The 9,064-nt window shown below is 42.3% G+C and overlaps 1 non-coding gene across 1 annotated transcript; it reads left to right on the top strand.

Moving 5' to 3' along the window:
- The first annotated feature begins 4,061 nt into the window (after window positions 1-4,061).
- On the top strand, window positions 4,062-4,180 carry LOC128049165 (small nucleolar RNA SNORA40). The gene has a single exon (XR_008199527.1). It is a non-coding gene; the product is annotated as a small nucleolar RNA SNORA40 (small nucleolar RNA).
- The last annotated feature ends 4,884 nt before the right edge of the window (window positions 4,181-9,064 follow it).

Genomic DNA, 9,064 nt, shown 5'->3' with positions numbered 1-9,064 from the left:
GCTTTTCTCGAAGTTTCCTTGAGTGCCTAGCATCGAGTGCCCAGCATTACGAACCCAGTGGGCTGTGAGCCGCTTGATGGCCTGTGTGTCTGCAAATAGTAAACTGCACCCAGTGAATTTCCACGTGGTAAATTCTCCTGTCAGTCAGCACCAATGCCTGGGGGCAGGAGACCAGAAAAGGGGGCATCGCTCACAGAATCATAGGATAGCTAATGGTACATGTGTCTAAAGTGATCATCTCGTCCGACAGATGGAGAGCCTGAAGTTTAAAAGTGAAATGATCGTCTCACTATGAGGACCTTCAAAAGCCAACAGAGAAGCCAAAGAAACCCTTTCTGTCCTTCTCAAAACCCACAGGGTGGCGAGGGAAAAAAAAATAAATCAATCAAAGTCACCTGGAACAGAACCCATCAGTAAGGAAAGACATGCTATTTTCAAGTTTCTAAAAGGATATTAGTAACAGTCAGGGGGGAAGGAAACCCACGTGAAAACTAGCCTTGATAAAGGCCTTTTGGAAGCAGATAAAGGTGTGTTTTGCTGCCTTGAGGTCTTGAGTCTTTCACTCTGCTTTGTCCAGCTGGGTTTGGAGATTGAGGTCTGCGAGCGTGATTGTATATTTGTTCCAAGTGATACTGGAGTTGTTTGCTTTGAACAATGTGACTTTGTTCCTTTGTTGGATGTGGCCAGCAGCAGAGCCGTTGCTTAGGAAAGGAAAACACACACACATACACACATCAGGAACTTGCTCAAAGTAAAAGGGGTTTTGTGGGTTATATGTTGGCACAAGGGCCGAGGCAGCTGAGCATGGCTATGGAGGCAGAGATTTGGCTGTCCCAGGGGCGGGGAGGGACAGCCTCAAAAGATTTCCTTTCCAGGGCCTCCCTGAGGCAGAGGCACTGGCCCTGGGTTCTTTCCAGAAATTGCTCAGAGCAGTTTATCAGAAGCCAGGAAAGAGTCCCATTTTATTGAAAGATCATTAGCAATTTGCTTCCCTCAGAAGATAGGACCTATTAGCTGTCTTCTGCAGGGCCAGGAGGCCGGAAGCCCAGAGTCCTGGCTGGTGTGAGCCACAGCTCTCTAAGTACACCTACTGTGTGCCATATTGTGTACCAAACAACGCTAAACACTGTCTGTGCAACCTTGTGTTAAAGCATCCAACCTCACAGGACAGGCTCAGGGCTGCACAGGAGTCAGCCCACAAGGCCCACTGTATGCGTCCCTTCCCGACGTTCAGCAACATCGTGGCACTAACCTGAAGTTTGCTGTGACAGAGCGGTGCAGCCACTCTGGAGAACAGTGTGGAGGTTCTTTAAAAAAACTCAAAATAGAGCTACCATATGATCCCACAATCCCCACTCCTGGGCATGTATCTGGAGAAAACCATAATAAAAACTCTCCAGAAAGCAGGAATAGAAGGAACATACCTCGACATAATAAAAGCTATATATGACAAACCCACAGCAAACATTATCCTCAATGGTGAAAAAAATTGAAAGCATTTCCCCTAAAGTCAGGAACAAGACAAGGGTGCCCACTTTCACCGCTACTATTCAACATAGTTCTGGAAGTTTTGGCCACAGCAATCAGAGCAGAAAAAGAAATAAAAGGAATCCAAATTGGAAAAGAAGAAGTAAAACTCTCACTGTTTGCAGATGACATGATCCCCTACATAGAAAACCCTAAAGACTCCACCAGAAAATTACTAGAGCTAATCAATGAATATAGTAAAGTTGCAGGATATAAAATCAATACTCAGAAATCCCTTGCATTCCTATACACTAATAATGAGAAAGTAGAAAAAGAAATTAAGGAAACAATTCCATTCACCATTGCAACGAAAAGAATAAAATACTTAGGAATATATCTACCTAAAGAAACTAAAGACCTATATATAGAAAACTATAAAACACTGATGAAAGAAATCAAAGAGGACACTAATAGATGGAGAAATATACCATGTTCATGGATCGGAAGAATCAATATAGTGAAAATGAGTATACTGCCCAAAGCAATTTACAAATTCAATGCAATCCCTATCAAGCTAACCAGCGATATTTTTCACAGAACTAGAACAAATAGTTCAAGATTTGTATGGAAATACAAAAAACCTCGAATAGCCAAAGCAATCTTGAGAAAGAAGAATGGAACTGGAGGAATCAACTTGCCTGACTTCAGGCTCTACTACAAAGCCACAGTCATCAAGACAGTATGGGACTGGCACAAAGACAGAAATATAGATCAATGGAACAAAATAGAAAGCCCAGAGATAAATCCACACACATATGGACACCTTATCTTTGACAAAGGAGGCAAGAATATACAATGGAGTAAAGACAATCTCTTTAACAAGTGGTGCTGGGAAAACTGGTCAACCACTTGTAAAAGAATGAAACTAGATCACTTTCTAACACCATACACAAAAACAAACTCAAAATGGATTAAAGATCTAAATGTAAGACCAGAAACTATAAAACTCCTAGAGGAGAACATAGGCAAAACACTCTCCGACATAAATCACAGCAGGGTCCTCTATGATCCACCTCCCAGAATACTGGAAATAAAAGCAAAAAGAAACAAATGGGATCTAATTAAAATTAAAAGCTTCTGCACAACAAAGGAAAATATAAGCAAGGTGAAAAGACAGCCTTCCGAATGGGAGAAAATAATAGCAAATGAAGCAACTGACAAACAACTAATCTCAAAAATATACAAGCAACTTATGCAGCTCAATTCCAGAAAAATAAACAACCCAATCAAAAAATGGGCCAAAGAACTAAATAGACATTTCTCAAAAGAAGACATACGGATGGCTAACAAACACATGAAAAGATGCTCAACATCACTCATTATCAGAGAAATGCAAATCAAAACCACAATGAGGTACCACTTCACACCAGTCAGAATGTCTGCGATCCAAAAATCTGCAAGCAATAAATGCTGGGGAGGGTGTGGAGAAAAGGGAACCCTCCTACACTGTTGGTGGGAATGCAAACTAGTACAGCCACTATGGAGAACAGTGTGGAGATTCCTTAAAAAATTGCAAATAGAACTGCCTTATGACCCAGCAATCCCACTGCTGGGCATACACACTGAGGAAACCAGAATTGAAAGAGACACGTGTACCCCAATGTTCATCGCAGCACTGTTTATAATAGCCAGCACATGGAAGCAACCTAGATGTCCATCAGCAGATGAATGGATAAGAAAGCTGTGGTACATATACACAATGGAGTATTACTCAGCCATTAAAAAGAATACATTTGAATCAGTTCTGATGAGATGGATGAAACTGGAGCCGATTATACAGAGTGAAGTAAGCCAGAAAGAAAAACACCAATACAGTATACTAACACATATATATGGAATTTAGAAAGATGGCAATGATGACCCTGTATGCAAGACAGCAAAAAAGACACAGATGTGTATAACGGACTTTTGGACCCAGAGGGAGAGGGAGAGGGTGGGATGATTTGGGAGAATGGCATTGAAACATGTATACTATCATGTAAGAAACGAATCGCCCGTCTCTGTCCGATGCAGGATACAGCATGCTTGGGGCTGGTGCACAGTGATGACCCAGAGAGATGTTATGAGAAGGGAGGTGGGAGGGGGGAAAAAGAAAAGAAAAAAAAAAAAAAAGATGCATGCTCTCCAGTGTTCATACCAGCACTATTTACAATAGCCAGGACTTGGAATCAACCTAAGTGTCCTTAGACAGACGCAGGGATGGAAACAAAAAAGATGTACAGGGATTCTTGAGCTTTGCTGATCAGGTGAGAAGGAGGAGCCACCAGCCCTCGTCTGCATCTCCAGCATCTCCCTCCTCTATCTTGGTCATCACTCTCGGATGGACAGTGACTGCCAAGGCTGGCTGGTAACTTTCTATTACTTTTCTGCCAAGGAGGCCCCAGGTCTCAGGGGCCACCTCGGATATCCACAGCTCAAGTGTGTGATATTTGCTTTCCACTCCAAAGTGGGCTCTAGAAAACCCAGATTTGGGTCACAGAAAGAAATCATCACATTTCCAAAGAAGCCTGTGACCAATACTAAACGCCATTGACAGCAGTTGTGTCTGTTTTTAATTTGTGGACGAAGACTTACAGGTGCAGAAATAAATCCTTTTTTGCAACCCAGAATTCATTGTTCAGTATGAGTTTTGAAACACATAAAAAGGAACAATTTGCCTAAAACAGAATCAATAGAGAGGGTGTATTGATAAACATAAAGATTGCTTCCAGGACTATAGAGCTGATCGTTTCCTCCATATCTTAAGCATTTAAATTATCAGCGATATTGTTTTAGGCATCCCCAAGTGGCTCAGCGGTAAAGAATTCACTTGTAATGCAGGAGAAGTGATCAGGAGATGTGGATTTGACCACTGGGTCAGGAAGATCCCCTGGAGAGGGAAATGGCAACCCACTCCAGTATTCTTGCCACCCGCATTATTCTTGCCTGGAAAATCCCACAGACAGAGGAATCTGGGGGCTACAATCCATGGGGTCACAAAAGAGTTGGACATGACCTGGGGACTAAACAACAACAACATATTGTTTTAGAACTCTAATTTTAATGTTGACACAGAACAAAGATGGCTTCTGTTTTTTTAGGCTTTTATCTTAAGAACACAGTGTCTGGATTTTAAAAAGGTATTGGCAGGATTTCCCTGGTGATCTAGTGATTAAGAGTTTACCTTGCAATGCAAGGGACGTAGGTTCAATCCCTGGTCAGGGAGCTAAGATCCCACATGCCTCTGAGCAACTAAGCCTGTACACCACAACCAGAGAGTCCATGTGCCACAACGAAAGATCCCACATGCCACAGCTAAGACCCCATGTGGCCAGATAAAAAATAAATAAATAAAGGTATGGTATACCCCAGTGATCTGTACTGTTCTGGGGTGATTTGAACATGTGAGCATGATTTGAACTTCATACCTTTTTGGAAGGTGTCAAATTCAAAACTAGGCAGATCCATCTCCTGACACAAAACATGGTCCTAAAGTAAATTGCTTGAGGAAATTGGATCCCAGAGATTATGGGTGGAAATTTTAAAGTGTGTCCATATTCCACTGGAGATCAGAGAAGTCTGGACTGGCTGACGTGACAGCTGTAGGCTGAGGAACACATCTCTTTGAAAGAGCCATCTCATCTTGAAGATTAGGACTTTGGAGGAACTAAGGTGATTGACGTGGAAAGAATCAGAACATGTGAAATTCTTAAAAATGTATGGACTGAAATAAATTGCCTATGTTACACGTAAGACAAAAAAACCTTTTCACTCTGTGCAGAACGAAAAAAGAAAAAAGCACCATTGAAACACTGTTGAACACCATTTAGCCCTTACTTGTGTAAATCAGAACAGTCACAGGCACCATTGTTAATGGCCTCTGTGTTGTGCATCAATAAACTTTACAAGATAATGGAGGAGTTGTGGTGTTGGAGTTTTCCCCCTCTCTTCTTCTCTTTCTAAATCTTTCCTGGCTTTTTTGGCATTGCTGCCTGGCACACTAGTAAATGATGTATGAGATGAAGTATGGCTTTCTTCCAGCCAAGCAATGGCTTTGCCACCATTGCTTCAGTATTTATTATTTGGAGTTATGTTTGGGCTGGTCAGAAAAGTCCATCAATGTTTGCTGTTGTTGTCTGAAGAACAAGAAGCAAGGGGAGGAAGAAGGAGAAAAGGAAGAAGGGTTTGTACAATAGGAAAAATAGACTTGGTCTGGTCTGTAATATCAAAGTATCAGTTGGGCTGACTTCTCCCTAATATTTTAGGATTCTTTTAAGGAGAGAAAGGGTCTTCATCACCATTCTGTACCCTTTCCTGTGGGGTTCACCCCTTCCATCTTGGCCATGGTGGGCTCATCAGATGGTTTATTGCCTTTAGGGGAAACATATGTGGGCTTGGTTGTGTTCATTGCTTAGCAAAATATCACAAAAATGTGTGACTATCCATCAACCTGTACAAACTGCATTTTTCCATAGACTTTTCTCATCAGTGATTTGCCCAAGTGGTTCCTGCTGCCTTTAAATTGTTCCCATCTTCTTGTGCTTTTTATTCATGACCACATAAGTAGCTTCTTATTAAGAGCTGACTCACTGGAAAAGATTGAAGACGAAAGGAGAAGGGGCAGCAGAGGATGAGATGGTTAGATAGCATCACTGATCCATGGACATGAGTTTAAGCAAACTCCAGGAGATAGTGAAGGACAAGGAAGCCTGGTGTCCATGGGGTTGCAAAGAGTCAGACACGACTTAGCAACTGAACAACAAATTCTCTAATTATCTACATATTAAAGTGGCCCATTTTTATTTCGGCATAGAATGCTATCACTTGTTCCCAACCTGTTTCTAGAAAGATGCTTGGCTCTGCATCTGAGTTCAAACTCCAGCTTTGTTTCTTACTAGTTCTGTAACCTGAAAAACTGGACTTCATTTCTCTGTGCCTGAATTTCCCCTATGTGGAAGCATACAATGTGTTTTCAAAAGGTTTTTATTATTTATATTGTTTCAAATATAGGCACCATCTTTCTCAACACCCCATGCAGACTGTGGGCTTCATGGTGTTAAGAATCATGTTGCAGTTGTAGCATCAAGCACAGTGTTGGATGTTTGTTGATTGACAAGCTGTTTCTCCAGCTTTGAAACAGTGAAAAATTTTCCCAAATTCTTTTTTTTTTTCTGTTGTTTTGGGTTTTAGCCAGCGCATTCTTATAAGCCAAACAAGGACTTGAGTTACTAGAAGCAACACAAAATATGCTCCCAAGTTCAATAAGCAAAAGCAATAGATCTAAATGACAAGCTCCGTGTATCCAAAGAACCACACATTCATCTTTCTGTGGGATCAATTCAGGGCAGATGCAATATCACTTTTCTTGTAAAACAAGTAGTGATTTTATGTTCCCAGTAATTCTATTTCTACATCTTGAATCAACATGAGTTTTACCTGAGTTTACTCATAATAGCTACATTTATTGAGTGCCTACTAAGTAGGGATGTATTGATAAATAGGCTTTGCTGCTGCTGCTGCTGCTGCTAAGTTGCTTCAGTCGTGTCCAACTCTGTGTGACCCCATAGACGGCAGCCCACCAGGCTCCCCCGTCCCTGGGATTCTCCAGGCAAGAACACTGGAGTGGGTTGCCATTTCCTTCTCCAATGCGTGAAAGTGAAAAGTGAAAGTGAAGTCGCTCAGTCGTGTCTGATTAGTAGCGACCCCATGGACTGCAGTCTACCAAGCTCCTCCATCCATGAGATTTTCTAGGCAAGAATACTGGAGTGGCTTGCCATTGCCTTCTCCAAAATAGGCTTTAGTTGGGGGAAAAGCCCTTCTTTGTAGAATCTGTTGATTTCCATGAGGGAAATACTATAGTGGTCAGTTTCAACCTTCCGATAATGACATCACTGAACACATGATCAGTCCAATAGGAGCTGCCCACCCACCTCCCCTACTATGGCTGGAGCTATACAAGTACAGGATTAGCAATAATTTTCACAAAACCCTACAAGAAAGATATTGTTCCCATGCTGTCAGTGAGGAAACAGGCTTGGAAAACACTTGGCCCCAAATCACATACATAGCTAATCAGAGGTGACTTAGGGTTTAAACGAAGGTCTACATAACTCCCAAACTCAGTCCTCCCAGAACTTCACATCTCCTTGACATAACACTGTGAACAAATGGGTGAATGCAGCGGCCCACTAGTCACAAATCTTGGAGACTGGACGAGCAGGATTGTGTCCAGTGAAAGATTCAAGACTACCCAAGAACTCCTGACACAACCTTGAGAGACACGCACTTTCTCACAGCCGAGAAGGTGGCACTCATTTGATGAGCCAGGAAGTTGTCACCTTGTTTAGTTCTGGCTCATTCCCATGTGATATAATTAACCCAGATGTGTGGTACCTATCCAGGGTTGTGTCGGTGTGTCTGGAGGGGAGAGTGTGGAAGGAGGTTCTCACAAAAGGGGTCAAAAGGGACACCATCATGCCTACTCCTCCAACAGGTGCTGGTCAACAAAGTATGCTGGTTTTCAATGATCCTGTGATGCGACCAGAAAGGGAATTCTCAGCATGTCCCCAAAGGGGTTTCAAATGAGTTCCACAGGTTCAGTTTCTTTCTTCTGGTAACTCTGGGTCTGCCAAGGCCTTCTTGTCTTTATAACTTGGAACAATACTGTTCATCTCTTTAATACCCTGGGGAATTGATGAATTCAAGGTTGTAAAGGCTGTAAAACCCGCAGATGACAGCAAGCACACAAATACATAATGCTTTTCTTTTCCTCCTGTGACTTGGTTCTCCGGATGTCACATCTTGCTATCAAAAGACCTAGATGTAACTAAAGCAAACAAAATAATTGCTTTCCATACTTATTTCTGTTGTAAAATGGTCCCGTGTTATGAAACAACGATAATGACAAAAATAATAATACTTTGTGTCTGGGTAACACCTTTCTTCTGAGGAGCTCAAAGCACTTTACAGACACAGGAAAAAATTGTCAACAGACAATTTATACAGAAAAAAAATCGACTCATGTTGTAAGAAGTTACTCTGTGGGGGATAATGGTTCTGTTATTTTCACAAATTGACTGACAAACACAATATCTATTTCTGGTCTAAGCCAGGAATAAAAGTGCCACGTAGGAGGAAGGCAAGAGGACTCAAAGTGAGCAAGGAGATCGAGAGGGCCACTCTTCTGGTTATTTACCTGAAGGCAGTCTAGACGCAGTCTGGGACAATTCTGACCCCGAGTAACCCCGTAACTAAAGGCTGCTCATTGGCCTGGATGATAGCATGAAGGGATGGCTACCTGCTTTCTAGACCTTCCATGGGGCTCCTCTCTGGCATCCAGACGCAGCTTGTTGAATCATCTCAGCAGATGTTGGAGGGTAAAGCTGGGAACCCATCTCCAGAGCACCTCTCCCAAATGAACTATAGGGCTTACTCTGCTTATTAAATACTCACACCACCTTCCAATTTCCCGTGCCTTCTGAGTTAACCTCCCAATTCTCACCCAAAATCCACGAGCCACAGACAACTAGCTACAGACCTCAGAGGGGACTCTGAAGTA

Source organism: Budorcas taxicolor, chromosome 5, assembly GCF_023091745.1.
Source record: "Budorcas taxicolor isolate Tak-1 chromosome 5, Takin1.1, whole genome shotgun sequence".
In the NCBI taxonomy this organism is placed as follows: domain Eukaryota; kingdom Metazoa; phylum Chordata; class Mammalia; order Artiodactyla; family Bovidae; genus Budorcas; species Budorcas taxicolor.
Note: the sequence above shows the minus strand (reverse complement) of the source record. Positions and strands in the feature narration are given on the sequence as shown.